Genomic DNA, 26,855 nt, shown 5'->3' with positions numbered 1-26,855 from the left:
TCTAGTCTCCAAACTCCATGAATTAGAAATGGTGGACAGGACTAACCTCCCCTGTGTACTATCCATCTATGGAGCTGCTGCTCATAAATTCAAGCAACTTTCTTGAACCTGCTGATACTATCCATCTCCACTGTTCCCTCTACTAGTAAATGCGAAAAGTTTGCAACCTTCAGTGCAAAATACTTTGAGTGCTTGAAATTTATTTACTGCTATTTTTGTCTAGTGTCCTTCAATTCTTGCAATTTGAAGTTGATGAACGACACTTCCAATAACTCTTACGTGCTGCCTTTGTGATTGTGTATTGTTTGGTGACCTCACACCTCAACCTTTGCTCCAAACTGAAAACTGGATCTTTGTAAGTCCCTCCTCAGTCTGTTTCATCCACTTTATCATTTTATTTGCCCTTCCCTCTGTTCTTTCTGAAGTGGTACTTTATCTTCCTTTGGGTCAGGATGACAAAACTGCACACAGAACTCAAGGTGCAAGTGCATGACAATCTTACACAACAGCAAAATAATGAAGTCCATTCTATCTTTAAAATCCATCTTGATCATGGCCAAGATTTTTATATTTTTAAATTTTTAAAAACCTGGCTTTGGCCTCTGCTTCAAAATGAGCTAATGTATTTCAGATAACTGTGAAACAGTCATGACAACTCCAGGTGCTCCTTCCTGGGCTGCAACTGCCAGTGATAAGTACATTAAATATTATGTTCAGTGTCCCAACCTCTTCAGTAAAACTTTAGTAATAAGATCCCGCCTTTCCAAATCTGCTGTCAATGAAATGTTGGGCTGTGCAGAGTTAAAGTTTATTTGAGCTTATCTTCTATTTACAAACAGCCTTGTACCCCACCCCTCTGGTCCTCACAGTCTAGGCAATCTTTGTGCAGGATTGCCTAACTCACTTCTTCCTAACCTGGCTTCTTGAAGACGAAACTCTCATTCAATTACACTATGTCTGCATGTGAGAATTTGCAACTCCATTCCCCAGTTATCTTTCAACTTACTAGGCAATTTCAAACACATTAAACAGGAGGATAAAAATCTCCAATACCGTTACATCCTTAAGTTTCATGGAATCAGAAAACTGGAAAGAAAAAGAGGCCTCCACTAAAAGACAAGCTAAAACATGCAGTGATCTGTAGAAAAAAATCTGCACAGAAAGAGGTTTTCAAGATCTCAATTGCACAAGAAGTTTCATCTGGTGTTTGTACTCCAGTAGACATCCAGAGGATGTAGTCATAAGACACAAATCCTTCAGAGACCAATCTTCATTAATTCTAACACTCACAGAAGTCCATATCGATTCACCTCGGGTAATGACTCACAGAAAGCCACTTAAATTGCTTCATGGCAGGAGAGAAGCCTGGACCAGATGCAGCCTCAGCTGGAGTTGCCAACAGCCAACAGCTCTAGTTTGAAGATGCTCTAGGATAAAATTTTCTAGTTAATAGTGGGACTACAGATCAGTACAGCAGAAGAAAACAAAAGCATAAAATGACTTCTATTTACTTCACCAAAATCCATGCTTGTCAAACACAATTGCATCAATTTGCAGAACAGTCATGGACAGTCACCTTTGGAAGACCGGATTAAGAGTAGGAAAAAAGAGGGACACTGTCCCATATTTCCCACTGAGCAGCCTTGCATTGGGAACATTGTCAGCAAACTGGTCAGAGCTTGTCTCCAGTAACAGCAAAACCCTGCCAGTGGTTGAGGCAGCAGCTCTCAGCCCATGGTGAGCGATGTGGCTGTGCTGGAAGAACTTCAGGAGAGGCAGCATCCTCCCCTTCCCACTCTGTCCCACTCTCAGCAGGGACTGAATGTCCAGGTGTTATAAAGATATGACCATATGTCAGTAGAATTCCCTTGTTAAGATTTAGGGCTAGACACACGTCAGTAATCTCAGACCTAGGGATGACTGACAAAGCCTGGGGAGAAGGATGTGCCACTGATAGAGGACACACAGAACGCAGTATTTACAGGCCACAAGGTCATCTGTCAGAACTCCCAAGACAATGAAGTAACTAACAAAGCCAACTCAACAACTGTGCTGAAATCAGCTCTGTCTGGGTAAAAGGTAATTCTGGAGGGGCAGATTGCAGCCTCCAACTCACACACCACTGACCCAAGAAACCCAGCCACTCAAAAGAAGAGAAACACTGAGCATACAGATTAACTAGCATAAGAAGCAAGGTAATCAGCTAGCCAACAGAAGATAGATTTTAATTAATCAGAGAATTATCTTCAGTGTTAAAGTCAAATACAGCTCTAAAAAGAAGCCTGCTCATATTCACGTTTTGATAGGCCAAACAACATGAACAACAAGTATCATAACTTTTCCTTGAGAAGAGCAATTCTTTGCTATTGCTTGTAAGTATAAATGGTTTGTTGCAAGCATAGCTTTTTGGTTTGGTTTTTTTTTTTAATTTTACTTTTTTTTTTTGTTGCTGTTGATATCTTTGTTTTCTTTTTGTTTATATTTTTTTTTCCTCCTCTGTCTGATCAAAACACATTGTTTCTAAACACCTTGCACACCATAAAGTACAGTAATCTGCAATCTCAACCAAAATCAGGTATTTTTGTCAGTGAAGGAACTTTTTTTCTGTGAAGTTACTATCAAAGCATTTAGTTGACTTAGACTTCTATTTTCAAATTCTTATTATGCCTTCGATAATTTTAATAAGACTATTAAATTAGATCTGTATGTATGTAGGCAGCAGCCCCATGTGAGGAGACGTGACTGGCACCAGATGATGCAATGCAAGTGGGAAAAGAGAGAAGTTATAGAACTGTAACAGCTTTCCTCTTCTTTTTGGCAAACCAATAACTGGGATGACCTGTGTTAGTGATACGGTACTAACACTGCACCAACTGACTAACACTGATCTGATATTTCAAGCTAAATGATAAATAGGCATTTAGCATCTAAAAATTAACTAGAATACCATAGAATCCATAATGGTAATTTTCAGTACTACATAAATCCCTGATGGAGAACAGCATGAACATTGAGTGCATGTGCGCCCTACGACAAGAGAGCTGTTGCACATAACAGAACAAGTTACATTCTATAATCCAGATTTGCAAGAATCTTTTGCATTCAAGAAAAAACAGAAAAGGAAGGAACTGCTATTATGCCTTCAGAAAAAAAGCAGCACAGAATGCATAGTCTATCCCAAAGAAGGAAGAGTTATTGGTTATTTTTAAAACAGACAATTTTCAGGGAAGAATTCAGACAGGTGTCACTAAAAAAAAAAAAAAAAAAAAAACCAAAAAAAAACCCACCCAAACCACCCCCCCCAAACCACTACATAATTACATAATTAACAGAGCAACAGTATTCCATCATGGGGGCAGTAGTCTAGGTAGCAGCAGGAATGGGAAGAGAAAGGGACCCAGAAAGTGAAAGGCTAAGATTAAATTAGATTTGCACAACAGCAGCCTAAATCAACTCAGGGTGTCATTCACTTGTAGAGAGTCTGAAACAGCAGAGGCAGAAGAGATAAATATGGCTCCTGTCAGCTTTAATGGCCTGTTAACAATATGGGGTTTGTGAATTTGGCCTCTTTATTGCTGATGATTTTAGCAGCAGCATTCTACCAGTGAGCTCACTGCACAGTCTAAAGTTAACTCCCTTTAACACTTCTCTAAGAGGAAAGATCCAACAGAAACACAAGCAGCTGCCAATGTCTTCAGCTACCCTTCACCTAATATTTTTTATAGTGCAGTCATAAGTTTCAAGACATAGAGGAATTACACAAAAAACTAAAACTGAATTCCCCAGCAGACATGCTGATTGTGTTTTGCTAAAGACTATGATGCAAACACGCAAAGATGTTGTAGAAATCTCTAAGAGTTGAAGAGCCCAAGGATATTTGCTGTACAGCACACCCAGTGCCCTCAGCAGAGAGGAATTAACGAAAGCTGAGAATAATGCTGTGACCCACACAGTTGGTAAATCCCTAATCATAAAGTATGCACAGCAAGACATTGTGAATCAATGAGGCAGCACAGGAAAACATTTGCAGTTGGGTTTTATAGATGCACTTTGTCTCTTTTTCCCTAAAACAACAAGACAATTATTCTGCACCCAGAATTTAAAATTAGACTTTATCTCTAGCAATATTTTACTAGTAATTAGTGCTAGTGAAAATGTGTGACTTTTTTTACTTCTGTTCAAAACTTCTTTTCTTTTAATAAACTCCAGATTTTTACATCCTTCACTTTTTCAAATTGCTAATATCATGTTAGGAAGAACCAGGCTAATGTGGATAGAAATTGCACAAATCTAAAGTCCTGAAAATGCAATCTTTACTCAAGCATTTGAGTGTTCATTAAAAAGCAACAACTCTATTAAAATTTATCGTGATCCTTGGGTGAATTCACCAAACACAGAAGAACAGCTCAGGGACACAGAGTGTACGTTCCACAGTAAGTAGATTACAAAAAGCCATCAGTATCCTTAGGAATAACCCTGCTACTGAAAAAACTTTCTCTGCAGTCACATCAACTTAACTCTCCATTGGAAATACCTGAGGATAAGAAACACACAAGAAATAACATAGTCAGGGTATTGCAGGCTCCTGACCCCACACTAAACTTGCTACAGCCTTACATGGGATACAATAATGGACTGTAAGTTATTTTGAAGTAAAAACCATAAGAATTGGAGGAAGCCAGAAAATCTGGTCTTGTTCTCCTGATACCTGCCAAGATCCTACAGCTGGATGTCAGCTCAAAAGATTATTGTCTTGTGAGCCTATTCTAGAATTGTAAATTAACATGAATTCAAACCATGGATCTAAACATAGATTAATATCTTTGCTCTCTAATGGTAAACTGAAAATAGGATAGCTCTTCTTGGCTTAGACCAAGTTATAAAAAAATATAAATATAAGATTTTTCTTATTTTGTTTTAGGCAAGATTCTCATGGAGAAGAGAGGGAAATAGCATTTCTGATGCTTATGACTTTTGTGTGTTTTTCTATAATTTCTCAAAGCTCTCTACATTTAAGCCTGATATATCTTTATTTTTCCATTTCCTAAAAGATCATCAAAAATTGGCTTTATTCTGTTACACAATGTGGCTTTGAAAAGAGATAAGCTGCAAGTGACAAATCAAGGAAGTCAAAAAAAAAAGTAGAAAGTTTTTGCAGAAAGAAAATATTTCCTGACAACAGGGGCAACCTGATGAGGACACATCTGTGAGATCATGAAGAGATGCCTTTTTGTCTAGTTACACAAAATAGTGTTATAGTAAGTTACAACAACTGTAAAAACAGCAACTATATCAGAGTTAAAAATAAGAGCATGATTGATTGTGATTCCCCAGCCACAGCAGACAGGAAAGAATAAAAGAATTTAAACTTTTAGGTTTACCACATGTTCTTTCTGCTTTTGTGAAATTCCAGGAAATTCTTAAAAAAAAAAAAAAGTAGGCTTTTGGCAAGTATGCCTCAAGCAGCATCTTCCCCCAATGACTTCTCTGGCAGTAGTTCTTAGGCTTGAGGCTTGATTTTAAGTTTTAATAAGAATTATCAAGGAGATCTTTATCAATTTCTAGTTTAAGTGGAGGTCTTTAAAAGAAATTTGTTTTATAAGAAAAGCTGATCAATGCTGACCCGTAATATTGTCATGCACTGCAGTTGAATTTACTATACTGCCTTACTTGGTGAAGTCAGAAGCACCATTTTCTTTGTCTTCCCTTGTTATATGGATTGTTATGAATACACTCAGCTCATAATGATTGTTTAAAATGCTCACTGCACACCTATTTATCTATGGCTGTGCATTGGTTACACACAAGCAACACATCTTGCAAAATCTTCATGTTAGAAGCACGGTCAAGAGGGATAATTGGTAAATGCACTTTCCTGCCTTGAGAAACAAATAACCTTCACCCAACTACCTTTATTTTACACAAGAGTATTTTGCTTTAGCTCCTCAAGTGTATCTTTTTGTTTGCCACCCTGACATCCAAGCTGACTAATGAATGCCTTCATGCCAATAACCAACAGAAACACAGCAAGATCTCCTTAATCTGCAAGACTGCCACAAACATATGTAAATCTTTCCTTAATGAATCCTAATGTGTACTTTTTAATTTTGCTAGACCTTACATGCCATGACATAAAAATTGTGCTTCCCCAAAATACAACTTGCTTTCTAATTCTGCAGATAAGAATTATCCATAAGGCCAAGCTGATGAAGCCAAATGGAAAAAACAAACAAACCAAACCAGCAACAAAACATCCCAGCAGAAAACCACCACATGCATATGTACATACTTATTTTCCACATATTTTCAAACTTACTTTCCATAAGTCTCAACTAGTGATTCAACCATTTTCTCAAAGAAAAGCACAGGTGCACAATATGTTACTCTCTCAGAACAGAGCAGCTGAGAAGGAAAGAGCATCTTTCAAAGTCTGCTTGATTTTGATGCACACCTGAGGAGCTACAACAGGACCATAAAAGAAAGGTGCTCTGTAATGAACTTGTTTAAAACAATTATGCATTTTTCAATATGAGGTAGGAAAGGAAGTTTTTTGGGAGAGGTTAGATATTTTCATGCTTATCCACCAAGTTTACCAGCAAGTAAAAAGAAAACAAAATAAATATTTTTTTTTAAAAAAAAGGAGAAAAAAAAGAAGAAAGAGGTATCTACATCCAACTAAAAAGTCACAGACATATCTTATTCTATGAAGGAGACTGAGAGGGATTGTTTTTAGTTTCATGGAAAATTTTTAATGCAATACCTTATCAGCATAACCAGTACTGGTTATTTCTGGAAAAGTTGTACAGTAGAAGTGATATGTTTCTAATAATGTACTTTCAGTTTTACGAACTGGTCAAATTACATTAAAGTACAGTATTATTTTAACTCTACTTAAACACAGCTGTAAAGACTTTTTTCCAGCCAAGGTACTTTGATATCTACAATAAATTTATTCATACAGACCTTTTTGGAGTATTCTGCAATAAAGAATGATTTCCAGCCTTTTTTAACCCATGCCACCTGTGCTTCAAACCCTCCACTACATCTTATGAATTAATCACTATTCATACAAAGTTCCAGTTATGGTTCCCAACTTTAAGAAATGGGAAAGTCTGTATAGACGTTTTGGGTTTAGCTTTTGTTGGCAGAAGTTTTTGAAGAAAAATAGAACTACTTTGCAAGATTAGAAGGTTTAGTAATTTTTACCCATTTCCTGGAGCCTATTTGTCTTACTGTGAGGAGAATTAGACCATTTTAAATATTAGATTCACAGGCACAAGTGAGAAAGAAAATAACGGTGTTTGATTTATGAAACAGGAGGAACAGACATCTTTGTCATTACAAGGGAGTATTGTTGAAAATAAGTCTATGTAAAATCTTTCTACAGAAAGAATACAAAAGAGATCTCTGGAAAATATCAATTAGATGTGGTTAAAGTGAGTCCCCATGAATAGGCTGGTCATTTAGTTGAGTTCATATCTTGAAATAAACAGCAAAACACTTTGCTGCTCTAAATGCTTTCAGAAGCTACCAAAATCATCAGCTTCCCAAATGAAATGTTTGAAACATGGCTTATATTTTCTTCCTCCTGTCTTCCTCCTATCTTTGCTTTCCACCTTCTTTCCCTGCCTGTTGTACAGATTCCCATTCAGCTGACCATCCATTTGCCCAAGGATTTTCTCCTGGCAGCATTTGACAACTTCAGTTTGACTTTTTCAGCAGAACATGAAAGCAAATGGGTGCTCAGGCTCCTCTGGGGCCAGAGAGAGAGAGGGGCATCTACTCGACCACCGCAGACACTAGTGGATGCTTTTCCAGTTCAACCCAGGATTTGGCTTACATTTCTCATGAAAGGTCCAAGATGCTGCTTTGTGCAAAATAGCCAGGGGGAGGGCTACTCTTGGAGAATCATAAAATAAGTAGCTGCTCCAACTGCACCCAGGCTGAGGGATATAAGAAGTTCTGGCCACCAACACAGCACACTTCAAATTTCTCTCTCCCCCTCTCTGGTGCAGGGCTGCAATACAAGTTTCTTCTTGCACCCTTTCTAGAGCTACCATAGTTAGGGGGTTTATCTTTTTGCTGCACTATTAAAGTAGCCATCTGGGAACCATCTAATTTTTCTGACTACACTTGTCAGTAGAAGTGAAAAGGACCTGCTGAAGAAAGATTTTGTGACACATGAAAGTAAATCTGGGGTACCGCTGTGCAAGTGGTAGCTCAGGAACCTTAAAAAGCATCTGGAAAACAAATCTTATAAAACAGAGGTGAAAACTGTGTATGGTGTTAATTCTAACAACCTGACACTTGAAGAGGGAAAACCACTCATAAGGCCCAAAGATAAACATTCATGCAGGTAACCAGAATGTAAAAATGAAACAGAAAAACTGATTACACAAGTGGCATTGACTCTTCAAGACATCCTTAGGAGCATTTTCAGGTTATCTGGACTAATCATAAAATCACAGAATCAAAAAATCATAAAATTGTCTGGGTTAGAAGGGGCCATAAAGATCATCCAGTTCCATGGGCAGGAACACCCACATCATGAGGTTGGTTAGATCCCCATCCAACCTGACCTTGAACACTTTCAGGGACAGGGCAGCCACAGCTCCTTTTGGTAACATGTGCCAGTACCTCACCACCTTACAGTAAAGAATTTCATCCCAACAGCTAATCTAATTCAGTTTGAAGCCATTCCCTCTTCTTCTATCACTACATATCCTTGTAAAAATCTCTCTCCAGCTTTCATGTAGGTCCTCTTTAGGTACTGGAAAGTGCAAAAATGTGACCTGGGAACTTTCTCTTCTCCAGGCTGCACTCTGCTTTGTGCTGATGCCATACCACATAAATATGTAATATCAAGATCCATTTGAAAAAACATTCTATTTAATTAATTAATTGAACAGACACATGGAGGGGGTTGGAAGATACCTTGTGGAATTTTTGTTTCCTGGTGGTTTTTTGGTTGTTGGGAAATGGGGTTTAAAAGTAGAGTGATTTAGTGACTCATGAATTGGAGTTCTGACAGATGAATTTTGACAAATCTAGCAGTTTTAATCTATCACCATTCCTAACTTCTCATGTCGTTTTTTTACAGAGATTAGCACACTAACAGACGGAAATACATGACTCAATTATTCCAGTTCACAGTGCAGAATATCAGCTTAAAGCACTAATGAAGGTGTGGTTTGTGCTAAGACATCAGACCATGAATTGAACCTAAAAATGCAGTGCACACACATTTCACCAAGTCTGAAGAGGTGATGGCAAGTTCTGGGATGGCAAAGTAGATGCAACAGCATCTTTATCCACTCAGCAAAGGAGAGCAGGACCCCTCAGCCAGATGGGAGATGAGTTGGCAACACTTACATTGTCCAGTTTCCTAACTGACCATACCTTCTGTTCATCCCTTTATTTCAACTGGCTCACTGGACTGGTTTGTAACTTCTGCAAAAGGCTAAGCATAAGTTAGATCTCCCAAGGCTTTCATTGGTTGATATAATATCATTAAAAATATATCTAAAAATTAGTCATTGTAAGTAGTTCAGAAATAGATTTTTCTGAGAAGGAAACCAGAAAATTACTTACTGCTTAAATTTCTATATCCTGTTTCCTACTGCCACATTTAGAGTGCCTCCATTTTTCATAATTTTTAAGGGCATGTTATGACTGAAGGAAGAATATTTCAAGTCTAATCTAACACTTTCTGATTAATTTCTCCCCAATTTCCTGTAAATGACCCCAGAAAAACTGTAAGGAAACTCAGCAGTTAACAGAGATAAGTTCTGCTTACTTTCAAATTCAGTCTCTAAATAGATAATTCTGTTTAAAAAATATCTGAGAGAAAATTTAGAAAATAAATTCATTTGATTTGTATTTTTCACATCTGTGCTTATACTGTGCTTATGCCAGTCAGACAAGGCAGTACTGGAAGGGGTGAAATCTTTAGAGTTGGTTTAGTTGTACCAGTATCTCTCACCTGCAGAGTATCTTTCCAGTCCTACCCTCTCTGTTTCCCTTTTCACTTCTTCTCTTGCACAGTTTTGTGCCCAGTGCTGCTGAAAGCTGAAAGGTCTGCATCTGCTCCTAGATCAAAACCTGTTTGTCATTAAATTATAGCTTTAAACAAAAAAGGCAAAAAGACACCGAAAAGGGGGAGCAAGTGATAACTGAGAACATCTACATTTTCCTCCACCTTCTTGTCCCCAATGTCACCAGAGAATAATAGCTTCCCTGAACTGTATTTACGAGTCTGAAAAGGAAGAGTGGTGAAGTTCCAGGAGACATCTGGAAAGAAGTTAAATATCAACCACTAAGAGGAGTAAAAGATCTTTTTCCATGCACTGAACAAAAGCACAGCTAGTACTTAAAACACAGTAATAAAAACCCATCTTAGGTGCTCATGAAGAGAAGAAACTGGTTTTGCACCCAGCTTACTCCCTTGGATCAAAGAACCCTCCTCTCTCCAGCTCAGACCTTTCCTAAGCCCTTCCTCATGAGTCTGCTAGCACAGACCAATAGATACCTTCACATATCTCAAGAAGATGGGTTCCAGATCTAACTAACCTAGCTCTGTTTGTGATGTCCTTGTGTGTCATTCCCTTCCTTCTCAATCTTATTCAATTAAGGTTAAGAATTTTAAGGAAACATATGGGTGTAGGCGATGGGCTGTCTCCCACAGCTCCCAATCCTGTCCATTCTGTCATTTTTCATCTGTAAATCGGATCAGAAGTGTACTTCTCCTACAAGAGGAGCACAGCCAGAGGAAATGGAATGCACAGAGGAGCACCCAGAAGGAATGATCTGCCATCAGGTGAGGCGTGTTTTGCTTTTGCACCCTGAACTTGCAGATATCTGTCCCTTTTCCACAGCTGTCCTCTACTTATCCTTTAGGTTACAAGTTTAGCACTTCATTTTCACTGATCCACTCATTATGCATTACTCACAGTAGTTTTAATCTGTGGGTATTGTTCAGACTAGGTTTATTTTTCTCTTCCAGTATTTCACTATTTGTGTATGTGTCATCTAATGTAAGGGTTGTGGTGGTAATTGCTACCCTTCTGTGGAAATGCTCAGTAATCACTGCGTAAACCTGGCAAAACATCCAGAACGCAGCTTAGACTTGGCTCCAAGCTGCCTTAGTTTATACATCCAAGTGTATTTTTGTAAAGCTAAACTAAATGTGTGTTTATCAGAGAAGCCATACACTCAAAACTGCCATGGCCTCTTTTCCACATTAAGGTTGTCTGTAGAAAGGAGCTGGAATTGACTACCAGGACATCAGCTATTGTCAAGCAGAAGCCCTTCTGCCCAGAAACAGACAATAATCCCATTCCCAAATGTAAATCAGCCTTGGGCAAGATACTGCCCACGATGCATAACCAGTTATATCTACCAGGACAAAAAGAAAACAAAATGTAGGAACAAAACCCAAATCTAACACAAAAAGAAATCCAGAAGAAAAAAATATCCAACAATTATTTCCCGTAGGGTGACTCAGGTCTCATGCCCATCTATCATCTCAGTAGGTGTTTTGGTGATTACAGCTATAATACACAGCAAAAAATAGGCCAAACAGCAAGGCAGAAAAAAATTGCTGATGGCATACAATTGTAAATTATTTAATTCAATTAATCACTTAAAAAATTATGATGATCTAAGTCATCTGAACAGAGCAAGCAGTATTAAGGATCAAAATCTGCATCAGTTAGTACATCGTCATGCCACATATATCCAGAAGGACCATTTACAAAGAGGATTTAATCAATAGTTGACAATAATAATGCCCACTAGATTGAATAATGTCAATAGCAATACATGCAAACACATGTCTTTGTTTTTTTGGAGAAATAACCTTCTGAAGGAAAAAATAGTAAGAAAATGACAATAAATGAGCTATAGCTCCCTCCAGGCAAAAAAAAAAAAAAAAAGGTTCTAAGAGCAACACACAAGTGGAACGTTAATTAAAAGCTTGAAAGGCAAATATCAGCCAAATAATTTAAAAAACTATATAAAAATAAATAAATAAGTAGAGAATGTGACATGTGACAGCAGCACAAGAAAGGAAAAAGCCCATGAAGGGCAGCAGTGAGAACAAGAGAACTGAAAGAAAAAGTGCACTATGAGTGCACTAGGAGTACACAGTTTTACTCACTATAAAATTGAAATGAAAGAAGATTTAAAGATCCCTTGTTTTTCACTATTCAGTATTGCATCAGGCTGAAGAAATACTTTCTGAAGTAACTGTGTAACATAACTTTGAAAAAATTATAAAGCTTTCACACTGGAAAAAACGCAGAACACATTTCAGAAAGGTATTGAAATGCTTCATAACAAATCTACTCACTGCAGATTTGTATTTCTGGAGGTAAATAAAAAATATGTAGGTACATGAAATGGGACTAAAGCAAAACTGAAAGCAGAATTGTGCCTTCTCTCATTTCCACTCAGTTGACACCTAATCTCCAAGGCATCTAAACACTACGTGCACTTCAGTCTCTGATCTCAAATCCAGGAAGAGTAACTGCATGTCCAGAAGTGTCCCAGGTCTGTGCAGCAGCCTTTCCCACACCAGCTGTCTTGTTGGTAAATCATTCATGCCACAGCTTGAACAAGTTCAGAAAGTGGGAGCTCTACACCACTCTAGTTTGCTAAGCAATAGCGTGATTACCATCTCAGAGTATTCCAAAACAACCACAACTCTGGGAATGCAACTGTAGCTCTCTGCCTGGCTTGAGGATTTTTATTTTGATTTTTGTGTTAAGCAGCCCTCAAAGAAAATACAGAAGCTGACCTGGAAGGAAGGACAGAAAGACTGTGCATTCCCAGCAGAACTCCAAGCATGGAATTCATCTCCTAATGCAGGTGTCTGGGTTCCTCTGTAGTCAAGCAGGGGCTAAGCAGCACAGACAGAGGGCTCCAGACAGCAACTCACTCATCCTAGAGCAGACATGTCAGTGAAATGAATCACTGCTGACCAGCTCATCTTCATCACTGACTGTGGCAGAGTTTCAACACCAGCCTAGAATTAACACCCACTTGCTGGCAGCTAAAGTCCTACCATTACTAGGTAATCTACTGTGAATTAATTGCCCTTGATTCACTCACACACAGCCAGAAAAGGCCATCTACCTTGCTGTACATTGCTAGAGATGCAACTGGAGGGAAGAAGTTTCTTATCCAAGACTTGTGTGGCAACAAGTGCACATCAATATCAGAGAAGAAATAAAGTTATGATCCCTTTCAACAAGTAATGTAGTGGCACCACCAGTTTTCCCTATTCTGAAAAAGTATCCCCACTTCTTTATTAAGAAAACGTACATCAGTTGTTTAAGTCATTTCAGAGATGAAGACAAAAGTGAAATTCTAGACATAGTGTTCTCGAATTCACTGATAAAACAGTTGGGAAGTGCACTATATTTGTCCAGCATGAACAGATCTAGAGATTATTTGGCAAAAAGAGGCAGATTTACCTGAATCACCTCTCACTTTGATCTGAAAAATAAAATCCTGAAGGAAGGTTAACTAAGAGTACAGACAGTAGCACTGAGCAAAAACAGTTCTGGGAGAAGCTGTTTCACAAACTTCTATGTAGTCTTCCCACAAAATAAAGTGGTTCCACGATTATTTCTAAGGTAAGGAAGATGACAACGCAGAGGTTTAGTTGATCCCATGTCTATACAGAGCTCTCACAGTTCAGAGAGAAATGCTGACTTTTTGGAGAAGCTGTAAAAGTTATTTTGAATGAAGATGATAGAGCTGAATGATAGATAGAGCTTTTATCTATTTATCTATTTTTGTGTATTTATGTCATATATATATATATATGTATGTATATATTTTTTCTGTATAAAAATAAAGCCAGCTCTTTTGTCCTGGATAGAGAATTTTCAACAATAAATGCTGTCAGAAGTTTCAGAATGAGCCAGTCATGTAGGTATTATTAGTTAACAGCAACAATTTTCTGGATGTATTATGGGAGAAATATATTGTCTGGAAAACTGGAAGAGTAATCCAGACTGGTAGACATGAAGGATCTGTCATCAACCAGCTGTAGAAAGAGGTTGCAGGAAAGGTGAGGGGAAGGAGATAATTGCTTGAAGGATGAGAAGCCAGAGAGTCCACTGCAACCACAAGCTGGCATTTAAAAACTGCTGACTGAGAAGACAATGCCTTATAGAAAGAATTGCCAGACCATTAGCAAAAGTCCACAACCTTTTATAGAACAGTTTGACAAGATGCTGGGAGGAAAGGAAACAGACAGGAACTGACACAGAATTTATGGCGTAAGGCTGCAAGAGTTAAGAGATGTCAAGGTACAATCTATCTGAGGTGAGCAGGCAAGAGTGCATGATACCCACCTAGTGAGCTGCAGCATACTCCAATCCTAGCATAAGATAATTTAGTCCATAAATAGTTACCACTTCTGGAGACTCCCAGAAAGTTTACCTGTACCTGTTAACATGGGCAAAGGTAAAAGCACATTCTACCAGGCAATCAGCATTCACACAGAAAGTGAGAGCCCAATGCAGAATCGTCATGGCACAGAATGGCTATAGATTTTGCAACTCAGATGGAAGTTCCTGTTCCACCCTCTGCTATTAATGGCCAAAGTCATCAGGCTTCTTGCAGACAACATTGTTACCTTTTAAATTGTGTGCATTGCCCTTAAATCCTAGTGAAAGAGAAAAACAGGACAGATAGCAAACGAAAAGCCTTTTTTGGTCTTTCTCAACCCAACTTTGTTATAGAAATGCAGTGATCCATGTCTTCAAGCAAGAATATTTTAGATTAAAAAAAAAAAAAAAATCTAGGTCTTTGTCCTGATACTACAGACACAGAATACAACATATGTATGACATTTGCCGTGCAACTAAGGAAGGTGATTTGAGGTAGGGGCTACCAAGACTTAAAGGGATGTCATTAAGGGCCATCATCAAAACAGAAGAGTGTATTGTTTAGCGTGACAAATCAGATTCCAGTCCTGTCACCTATAAACAATATTTTTGTAATTTTCTAATACATGTTTTTGGTGATTTGTGCCTTTCCATATGCAGAACATTACGGTACATACAGTAAATTCCTTCCTCCTCATTGCAGATGTTCAGTCTCTGTCCTGGACTGGAGGTAGCAAATTCCTTCAGCACTTAGAGAAACAAGAGTCCTACAGGAGAAATAAGGAGTTACCTGCTAGAATACAAACAAACAAGCAAACCCAACAGTACCCACAGTCAGCATTAGTCACAGAATGTACTACTTGACATTTTTAAAAATCAGTTACTGGACTGAAATTCTGAAACACAACCAACTCAGACTAAGTTGAACATATTAATATTAACAAAACATAACACAGAATTTTATGTAATGTTATTCACTTGCAGTATGCACTTATTATTTAAGAATATGTCACACTACAGAGTTTTGCACAAACATGTGATGAAGAATGCTCCCACATACCCATTTACTGGGGCCGGATGAACTTCCAGAGAAATGTTAACTTTGATTCTTATAGGAATAAAATCACAGTCTAAATCTATTTTTTTCAAGGATTAATAAACTTTATCACCACACAGAACTGCAGTGTAAAAATGATGAACCAGTATCTTTTTAATTTGAAACACTTCATTGTGAACCATAATTACTGATCAGCCTTGTGAACAATGCAATGTCACATTCAGTGGCCCTCACAGACTCAGCTGGATAATAGATGTTCATATTTCCATATTGGGCTAAAATAAGTAAAAAAATGTCCCATGACAACACAATAGAATCTGATCCTAGCTCACAGTCTTAAGCTATTAATTTCTTGGAAATGCCAAGGAAGTCTGCCTAGCACACCAAATTAGCTTGTAAAGCACTACCATATGCTCCCAAAATGAATAAATTCAAGTTTCACCACTTATTTTCAAATTCTCTATGGTACTAGAAGGAACTTCCTTTTCCTCATTTAGGTAAATCTCTTTTTAGAATTTTCAAAGAAACAGAGAACAGCATTAGTGAAATTAATTCATAAATAAGTCAAGACATGAATTTCTAAAATTTTTTTTCAAGGATGGAAAGACATTTAACAAATGTCTCTATCTTAGTGGATTTCTTAAAAATTAAGATATTCCTGTCTGATCAAGTAATAACAGTTTCACAATATTTGTTTGTTATGTTTAAAGCCAGCTATATCTGAGCAAATTTAATGGCTGGACAGCTTTATCCATAGTACACCATTTCTAAAGTAAACAGTTTTATTTTATGCTAGGAATAAGCACATTAAGAACAGAAATCACAGAGGTTTATGAATAAAATCAGCCATGAGTGAAGAGATGTAAAGACAATTAACTTTCTGCTTCATAGCTTAACATTTAAAGCAAATGTCCCATTATTGAGAAAGAAAAAACAGACCACTTTTGGGAAACAAGAAATTACCTTCATATGTATGAAGATATATAATATATATTATATATAATGTATAATAATAGACATATAATATCTATTATATATCATGATATTATCAAGCTGAGCAAGGAATCCTGCATCAAAGTGAAAAATGGGGGCTTGTGGTGCAAAGCAACAATTTCCAGCAATTACAGAGACACGAGTTCCACATTCGGCTTCATAAATGCTGTCAGCAGCCAAGTGACTCCCTTGCTAGAGCTCCAGGAAGACAGCCTTAAACACAATTCCATGAATACAGTGCCAGAAAGCAGCTCTAAAGCACTGCACAGGATATCAGGCTCCTGGAGCATGGGGCCACTGAGCAGCTGCATGGCAGAGGGTCCATCTAGGACTGGCAAGTCATTTCTGCTGGGCAGCTAATATCCACTGGGATGGGCACTGGGAAGGCAGCAAAGGTTGGATGCAGGCAACTTAAAAATCCTCCTGATCTCACCCAAAATGAGCTGAAGAAGCAGGGATTAGTTTGGGTGCAGAGGGTACTAAACAGGGCTGACAGCTGCCCCCTGTACTCTATCCATAGCCCCCTGCAGGACGTGGGGATCACACTGGAGTGGTGGGAGGGCTGTGCAGTGATCCATGAGGGACAAGCAGCCAGGAGCCAGGAAGATAACAGCACAGGCAGGCTCTGCCCTCTCTCTGGCACAGATCCACAGTGGACAAGCAGAGTGAGGTGGGTGAGAGCTGCACGATTCACCAGGAGACCAGCAATCACCAGACAAGGGCAAGGCAGCAAATCAGGGCTGGTGTCAAGCTGGGAAACCCAAGTGACAAATTGAGAATAGCAGAAGGCAGAATTCTGCACGGCCACACACAAGACAGCTCAGGCACAGCAACACTGGACAGGGCCATGAAGGCCCATTAGTGTCCTTGGGGCCATGGCACACTCCAGGTGTACAGGGAAGCAGAAAAATGTAACCTGAAACTCTCAGCAGTCCACACAAAAATAATGTTTCTGGAGTGTGGCTCAATCCTTTTTTGCTTTACTGGAAGAGAGTGACCACAATAATTGGAGATACTCTCCCCTCAGCTTCCAATTTATAGGTTCTGCTATTTATCTTCTTGTACAACTACTGTTCCACCAGTGCATGTGGCACAGACATACAATCTGGATTGAGCTCTTGGAGAACTGAGGAAAATCCACAAATCTGAGCTGGTTCTCAAAATGAACCAGAGACATGTTCAGACTACAAACTATACAGTGCTAAGATAGTATCTTAATTGATATACATGCTTTTGTTATGGAAAAATGCATAGTGTATTTATAGGAATAAAAACACAATGCAGCATTGCAATGATAGTCATAGGTTAAAAATAAATTTAAAATAAACAAATAAATTACACTGTTAGGCAAAACAGCCACTCTGCACATCAAAAAGATTCAAAAGGGTTGGCATGTCCTGCCACCATTAAGCCACTGATAAATAACCATTCAAAAAATTCAAGAGTCCTAGATTTTATTTACATGACAGAGTTTACAGATGACTTGCATAAAATAAATACTTCTATTCACTCTTCCCTCTGTCCTTCTTCCCTCTGACCCAGAAAATTATAAAGATGTGAATGTCTGTTCAAAGGCAGAACAAGTCTCTGTGGTTTCTGAATACTCAAGCAGTAAATAATCACATCATACTTAAGAGCACAGAATGGTGAGCTATTGTTATGATAATGGTGGATACTTCTGAAATAAGTGAAATTTGTGTTTAGGAACAGGTTTTAACCTCATACATGTTTACTTAGCCAATTTTCTACCCAATCCAGACTTTACTTAAAGTTTTTATGTGTGCCCCATTGAAAGGCCACTTAAATCTTTTAAATATGTATTATGATAATATTTAAATGTTATAAATCCTAGTGCTCTCATGTACCCAAATATTCGCTTTTTTTCAAAATAGGTTTAACATAAAAAAATAAATTTTGTGACACGTTATATGATTGATTGACAGTTAATTATGAGAGGAATTCAACTGAATTTCTAAAAGATTAAAGTCTGTGAAAAGGTATTCCAAGAGATGATGAGGAGTCATACAAAATAACACAAAAATAATTGTCTTTTCCTGACAATTCAGTGTTTTACAGGAGAGACAGGCATCCCATATGCCAGGTTTTTTTCTTCTTTGTTTTAATTTTCCTCATGGAGTTCTTCTATTTGAAACACACAAAAGCATGCCAGATTTTTAAATGACATTTGAAGATGCATCGGGCTAGTTCCCAGTGCAACAATATCAGTCACTAAAAGCAAGCATGTTGAGCCACAGTTCTCATGTGAAGCAAAGATACTGAGTTCCATGGCAGAGGTGGAATGGGGAGGAATACTGTTACCGTGTTTTCAAGTGAACAGCTCAGCACAGCCACAGCCCTGATTGTTCTTTTCCCTGTGTCCTAAATATTGGAAAGGCTGTAATTAAGCCTAAACTCTGAAAGAGTGAAATTAAGTTCCTTCCATACTGTGGGTTTGCACAAGGATGAGTCACAATTTATTGTCACAAACTATAAAAAGTTCCACAAGTTTCCCTGTGGGTATCCACAAGGAAGAGCTCTGCTTCAGTCTCACGTGCCATGACCAAAAATATGGATTAAAAAAATAAATAAATTTTAAAAATCTGTTTTTCTCTATAACCAAATCAACTGAAACATGGCAGACCTGGGGAGTTGGTTTGTATATCCATACATAATCAAGCTGTAGAATGAAGGTGTTACCAAAATGAAATACTTCATGCAGCAATAACTGCAGAAGTCTTTGCCAAGATTAAAAGTATTGGAGATAACATGCAGATTTGCATTAAAATGTCTGGAATATGTAATTTCATTATTAGCTTATAGCACAAGGAAGGTTGAAAGGGCACTAATGTGATCTTTTCATTGCCTCCTACTCAAGAGATCTGCAAAGGTCTCATGTAAGAGGTTTGTGGAAACCAAAGCAAATCTGTCACAGTCACAGGTATAAACATTTTACAAGTGTCTGCACTTTTCTCGTAGGCTTCACTCTCCTGTCCTTTCTCAGATCTCAACTCTTCTGTAGTTTCATACTATCAGTTCTAGGATATATGGGTCACCCCAGCAGAAATGTCTGTGTTATGTAACCTGACATTGCCTTCAGCAGCCAGAGGAATGTCACACGAGAGGCAGATGGACAAACTGGCTGATTTTTGCACAGCGTTGTCTGAAGAATACAAAGCAGCAAAAACAACCTACATCTCCCAGTTTGTATTCACAATATCTACGGCTTGATTTTTCACCAGAAAAATTAGATTAGCTTTCATAGAGCCCCAGAAAAAGAACTTCAGTAAATAGTCCATTTCTCTGCCATTACAAAAACAAAACAAAAACCCCAAAAGAACAAAAAACCCCCAAACCAACAAGAAAAAAAGAGAAGAGAATTTGACCAGCCTGTTTTCAAAGACACACAGTGAGAGGTATCTTCAGAGCCTCACTAGACAGTCTTTTCCAGTCTTCAGTGTCCTTATCATTAAAAAAAAAATACCGACATTTAATCTGAATTTTCCTTACTGAAATTTAGGCCTATTTGTACCTTTTCCAGACACAGTAAACAGTTTATTCCCTTCTTCATTATTAAAAACAACAACAAAAAAAAGAAAATAGTTATATCATGAGCTCATTTCTTAAGACAGGAAATAACTGACATATGGTACCACCACAAAGGAGAAATTTCTAAAAAAAACATAAAGGAAAAAAGATATTATTAATGATAACTGCTCAGCTTTAGAAGAGGCTATATTAGTAGCCTAGAAATTCATATTAAAGAGAGATTAAATAGTTCAGTTAAATTAAATATTCTCCGGCTGTTCAGTTTGGATAAATTTCATGTAAAAATACTTAAAAACCTGGCTGAAGTACCACAATTAAATTACTATCTCTAGGAGCCCATGGAAAAAACATAATATCTAGGGAAAAAAAAACCCATATCACATATCTTTACAAAGGGTGTAAGGAAAGATTTGGGGAACTTTTGATTAAGGAAAATTCTTAGAGAAGTGTGAGAATAAAAAATATCATAAGTGCAAAGATGGCACAAAAAATAAATCATAGCTAGGACAGGTTCCTTCTATGAATAAATCACATGAAATTAAAGTAATGTGCATCTTTAGCAGAATTTTATGCCTTGTGAATAGTGGAAAGGCAATGGAATTTACAAATTATAAAGATTTTAGGAGGATCTTATATGAAATTTTCAGAAGGATATGAGGCAACAAAGAGCAAAAATCTGCAAAGGGTGTGAAACTGATAGTCACAGTGCTGCTACATGGTTAACAAGACTCCGCATTTGTCTGCTCAGTATTGTTGGAGGTTTTCATTAATCATCTAAATAATGCAAGAGAAAGTCTATTGTTACTAAGTTCAAAGATGTCAGCAAGCAGGGTTGTAGGAATGAATGGATTCAGAAGGATCTTAAGATACGTCTATCCAGTAGTGATTAATATCCAGTGGTACAGTGCAATTCCTGGGATGGCAAACCTCAGTATGAGCATCCTTACTATGCTAATCTTAGAAGTATTTAGAGTGTTACAAGAGTGCCAAGTGAAAACTGAAACATTTAAAGTCATGTTCTGTTTCGTACAAACTGCAGTGGCAGGAGGAAAGTACAACAATACAAAAACACACAAGATTTATGTTGCATTTCAAGCTGTTTCCAAAGTTACTGGGTAAAGTGCTCATGCTCTGATGTAATATACTGGTCTAATCAACAAAAATGAGGATAAAACACAAATACAAGGTCACAGCAAGCACTTAGAAATGGATTTAAGTCAGGCTTAAGGATACAACTCCTTCTTGTTCACCTTTAGAAGTCTACTGAACACAAAATTACATCTGAGACAGCTGCCTAGGGCATCTTTATAGCCAATAAGCAGACACAGGCACATCAAAGTAGTTTATCTCATCCTAGGATACACACCTGACCATGAGTCATACCCCAGCACTGGACTCTTCTCTCCATGAATCATAAGGGAGACTGCACAACTAGCTCTGAAGTTAAAGTGCAGAAGACTGCACAACTAGATGCCTGAAATTAAAGAAGTTTTGTCTTGTCCTCAGTATTTAGGCAGAAGCTCTGAATCATCTGTGTTGTCAGAAGAATATCAGAGTAGTGACACAGTTCTGGGTTGTTTGGTTTGGTTTTTTTAATCTAGATTACTGCAAAACAAATGAACACTTCTGGCTGCTCTTTTCAGACTAGATTTCTGTTGTCAGTTAGGTGGAAACTGGTACAAGAAGGACATGCAGAGTTGTAAACGTGCCTTAATAACTTTGAGCTCATTTTTTTTCAATGTACACAGCTTACATCCTGGCCCTCTGAGATTTCTGTGGTTTCTGCAATTACAGACACTGATTTCTGCGCTGCTTTTGGATGAAATTCCCTGTTTGATCCCCTCCTGCCACAGTTCACTTGTCTATCAGATGGTGTGGGAGAGGGCAACATTCTCATGGCTCATACTCTCCCATCAAGATTAGTCTTGCCTTTGATTTCAGTAGCACTGAAATTTCACTCACACAGGTTTTGGGCATGGATGAACAGGAGGTAGGATGTTCAGCATTGTCCAGAGACAGAGAACTCAAAAAAAGGAGTCTTCTTCCAAAGTTCTTCTCTAATATACATTTTCAGTAGAGACAAACTGCTGGATGATTATTGTCACCACCTTATAAAAATTTATATTTAACCATTAAAATGGGTAATGAAATCATTCAACAGCACCTTAGGGTGATCAGAATAAAACAGCTGCCACCTGTTCTTCAGAAAGGTATTTTCTCATGTTATGTCCATTTTCTACTGATACCCACCTTCGAGTGCAGCTTTCAAATATTGCTCAATACTGTGTAGCCAGAGGTAAACTGAGCTTATTCCTCCAAGTGGGATGTTTGGGGAATATCGGTGGTTGCTTGTCACCAATACTCCTGATTTGTGAGACAAGACAACACTGTATTTCAGGGGTTGTTGTGTACATATCCCTTTAATTCCATACAACAGCTATTTCCAATTCTCATTGACTACAACACCTCAAAAATCCACAATGATGATTTTAGACACAAAATAAAACATACCACATCACCTTTTCTCCTATTTCATTCATGTGCTGAAGAGCTGAGGACAACTGTGGCTGTAAATACAACACATAAAACATTACCCTTTGATAAAAAGGATTATTGAAACCTGTGTAAAATACAGAGTTACAAGTGAAGCTTCACCATTTTCTGCCTGATTTTAAAGGAAAACTGAGTGACTTTATAAAGGATCATGAACTTAACCTTACAGACCATACATACAACAGCATAATAAGTTATCGGACAGCAAGTAGAGTACAGAACAGTAGCCCTTGATATATTCAGGAGTGGGTTTCTGAGAATGAGAAGATGGGGCTGTGCAATACTGAGGCCATAGCTCCAGCTCTGACTACTGTATGTACCTTCTTTGGCAGCAGAAGTTTTCATCTTCATGGGAGACATTACTTTTAGATGAGTTCTCTTTGATTTAATTTTCCCCACATTTTTCTAACAATATATACTATTTATGAACATTTCAACTTTAGATCTATTTTTTTCCTCACAGTGGCCCATTCTCCTCAGAGGCATGAATTTCTGAAGATCAGATAAACCCCCAATATCAATACTTTCTGCACTTAGGGAAAGAAAAATCTAGTCATGTCACCAGATACTGCTAATGTGCTATGTCAGCAGAATACACGAAAAAGGCATGATTTTGAGTGCCTGGAGAAAACAGACCCAAAGGACAAATAAATTGTTTCTTCCCCTCTTTTCTGAAGATAAGTAGAGACACATGATTACAACTTATGATCCCTGGAAAGTATAGGTACTGGGCTGATAATTTCCCAAGGCATTATCACTCATGTCCTTGCACAGTGGCAGAAATAAAGAGCTCTCCCTTGGGTTAAATATTTGGGGTTTAGCGTCATGCTGTTAATATCATCCCAAGAAACCCTGAAGCACAACATATACTCACATGAAGAATTGGTTTATTTTTAAATTCTCACCAATATTGTATTACTTTCTTGCTTTGGAGGAATTATCACACCTAGTTTCCAAATGATGCACTAGAGGAACTTGAAGTAATCCTGAAATTGCTCCACACACAAAATTTAGTCTTCTCAAAGAGTGCCTAAGAAAGATTCCAAGACTCCCAGGAAAATGGAGGGCACATAACAGTTTTCCAGATACTAGTCAGACAGAAGAGAGAAGAATAAATTTTCATATGTATGCAGTCAAAAACTGCTTACCATCAATTGTCCCCTCTTTCAAAGCACAAAATGGAAATTGAAAAATAGTTTTCTGTACCGAATGACTAATAGCTACAAGAATATGTTATTCTTTATTTGCCCAATTCTTTTTCATTTAGCATTCCATACCTGCTGTAATACAAAATAGCCACCTGAAGTAACCAGACCTTTTAATATCTACCACGGAGGCTGTTTTCCTAGAGGTGTTCTGCTTTAAGAATGAGTAGGTAAAACAGAAGTAGAAGAAAGTAAGTGTGGATAAATATTGGAAGGATTATACCAGTACCACCTAATCAACATATACACTTAAATTATAATTATGTAGCATTAATTTAATCAACATATACACTTTCAATTGTAATTATATGGCATTCATTTGAATCCACTTTTACACATATCTAGGCATAATTTTTGTTCTCTTTCCAGTACACCTCATAGTGTTAGCAGAACTCAAAGTAACTAAACTTATCTACAAAATTATCCATAATGGTAATAAACCATTAGTGATTAAGAAATAGGATAAAATAATATTATTTGCCTCTGAAGCTGAAATCCCTTACAGCAACCCTTCCAATTTTCACATTCAGTAATTTTGTTCATCATGAAATGAAGAGTTTTGAGAATACCAGAAGGGATGAAATCACAGGCATTTTCACACTGAGATTCCATCTCTGATGCTGTTCCAATTTCCCTTTGTAATACAGACATTTGTACCTCCACAGTAAAGTAACTTCGTGGTGGCAAGAGGAGAGAAGCATTCTTCCATAATTTTAAGGGTCCAGATAGACCTTTAAAAGCTATACTACTTAATGGAATTCCTAAACTGGCAAATATTTTCTACTTCCAGCTCAGAAATGGTATAATACAAAGTAAACATAAATTAATTAAGTCTTTTGGTAAAAACGCCTGAGGGCAATTTTTAAGAAAGAAAAACAATAAGTTCAACAAGAACGAGATGCTACAACTTAAGTGCAACCACAGCTTCAATATCCCTGACAGATACCTAACATTAAGTTTGTTTAAAAACTTTTAAGAAAGTATTTCATATTTCAAAAAAAATCAAAATGAAGGTAGCTCATTAGTTTATTTAAGCTTCAAGTACATTTTATATTCGGTTATTTATACTGGAATAATAAACTTCAAATAAACTGGATAAAGCCACAGCTCTGGATAGCTCAGCTTAAACATAACAATATCACAGAGTCAGATTCAACAACCTGATTCAAGAACTGGGCTGTAATTAGATTATGGTTGGGCTTTAGTCTAAAGCCTGCAAGAAGAAGCCTTTGACCTGATAGTCAAAACTAAGTACTATCTCTATTCCTAACTCACTGGTCATGTTCATGTTCCAGAGAAAAATAAATAAAACCAAAATCAAATAGACAAACAACGTTCCATTATATTCTTTAGTGAAAAAAAAAATCTGTAGGGAACAAACAAAGAGAAAAATATTATTAGGATAAAACTGACAATGAAGTTTGAATATTTTATTATTTAAGTTGATGAATTGCTTACAAATTCATATAACAGTGACTATGGTTATTCTGGTCAGTTAAAAAATGCAAATCTCTTTCAAAAGGAGTTGGACACATTGTGTGAAGCACTCAGATTCAGAAGCATTTCTCTGAACACATTTTGCAGAGGAAAGGGAAAGAAGAAATTTCCAGACATTGCCAGCAAAATTACTGACATTTCCTTTCCTTCCTTTAAGCTTTCACTGCCTTGAGTTTTTAGCTTCACATCTCTTACTGGTGGTGCTTTGACACACTGCTGGTGAAATAATTCAAACCTAAGCTTGAAGAAAACTTAAAGCCTATTTCAAGAGTACATGAATAAATATGCTGATTACAGAAAGATAAATTCTATCATTTCCTTCATTATTATGGATTTCTGCAACAAAAAGAAAAAAAGAAAAAAGAAAGGAGCAATCAGGGACTGATTTTAAAATACAGCACCCTCTGACATATGACTAAGCATCTCTTTTCTGCTGCTCAAATCTTGGGTACAGGAAGAAAGTCATGGAAAAATTGCCTGTGATCTTTCAAGCTCATTGTTGCCAGCAGCACTTTTTCCTGCTCTTATCAAAACTAACTGTTAGTGTCCTGGTTCTGACCAGGACATGTTTAATTCTTGCAGGAGGCAGGAGGGGCCATGGCCAGGACCTTCAGGTTATTTTATATTACATCATGTCATTGCCGAGGGCATGGAGAAGAGAGTCTCCTCTGGGGAGGAGGAGTTCCTTCTGGTCAGGTAATCGTGATGGAGGGAGAAGTGGGGTAGACCCAATCCTGAGCATTTTGAATGTGAATCACTCACCGCTCTCTTGTACAACTTTGTTATTCATATTTTTGCTGATAGTGTTTGTTTTCTTATCTCATTGTTGTTTCTAGTAAATAGTTCTTATCTCAACCCAGGATCTTTGCCTTTTGTGCCTCCAGTTCTCCTCTCCATCCCACCACAGGGAGTGATGTTGATTTAGAGAGTCTGAGTGGGAGCACTAAATCAGAGAATGCCGTTCCTAAGCCACAACACAACAGTTGACTAACACAGTCAGTCACACAAGCAATGCAATGAACATGACCCGTGTGAAGTGACATTTGTTACAAGACAGAGCCTGCCTGCCCGGAACATCACTACAGCTTTAGGGGCAGAATGCTTCTGCTGCAAAGTGCTCATGTTCCCTCTTCCCTTTTAAAATCTGGCATGGTGAGAAACACAGTCAAGCTCTGGGAGGTGAAATGAGTCATACAGTGCCTGCTGCTTTCTGCCTTTGTTACAGTGAGATAAAGGTCAGCAATATTAAGGTTTAACTTACACCATAAACAGGCTCAAACCTATTCTATTGTCACCCATTTACTTTCTCTTTTCTTGTTTATTATAGCATCCTTCTTGTCAGAGCAGAAAATTCTAAAATCAGTCCTGATATGAAAACAAACAGGAAACCAACTCCCAGAAAAGTTTGGAAGTGAAAAATCTCACAGCTAATTTTTTCAATGTAATTTTAACTCAAACAAAGTTGGCCCTGGAACTTAGGAAAATAAGACCAAACCCAGTATAAAATATTGTCAAAATATTGTCCAAAAAGCTGATTATCAAATATATTGATCTATTAATTAAGTGAAACACCAGTCTCTGCAAAGCTTTTTCATTATTTTATGT

At 37.6% G+C, this 26,855-nt stretch overlaps 1 long non-coding RNA gene across 2 annotated transcripts in view; it reads right to left on the bottom strand.

The window, feature by feature from the left end:
• LOC135305329 (uncharacterized) overlaps window positions 1-26,855 on the bottom strand; it is a 71,734-nt gene that overhangs the window by 14,527 nt on the left and 30,352 nt on the right. For both annotated transcript variants that reach the window (XR_010366554.1, XR_010366548.1), the window contains one exon: window positions 15,077-15,166. This is a non-coding gene — a long non-coding RNA (uncharacterized LOC135305329). The remainder of the gene's footprint in view (window positions 1-15,076; window positions 15,167-26,855) is intronic.

Source organism: Passer domesticus, chromosome 1 (assembly GCF_036417665.1).
Source record: "Passer domesticus isolate bPasDom1 chromosome 1, bPasDom1.hap1, whole genome shotgun sequence".
Taxonomy (NCBI): Eukaryota; Metazoa; Chordata; class Aves; order Passeriformes; family Passeridae; genus Passer; species Passer domesticus.
This window is presented reverse-complemented; position numbering and strand designations above follow the sequence as displayed.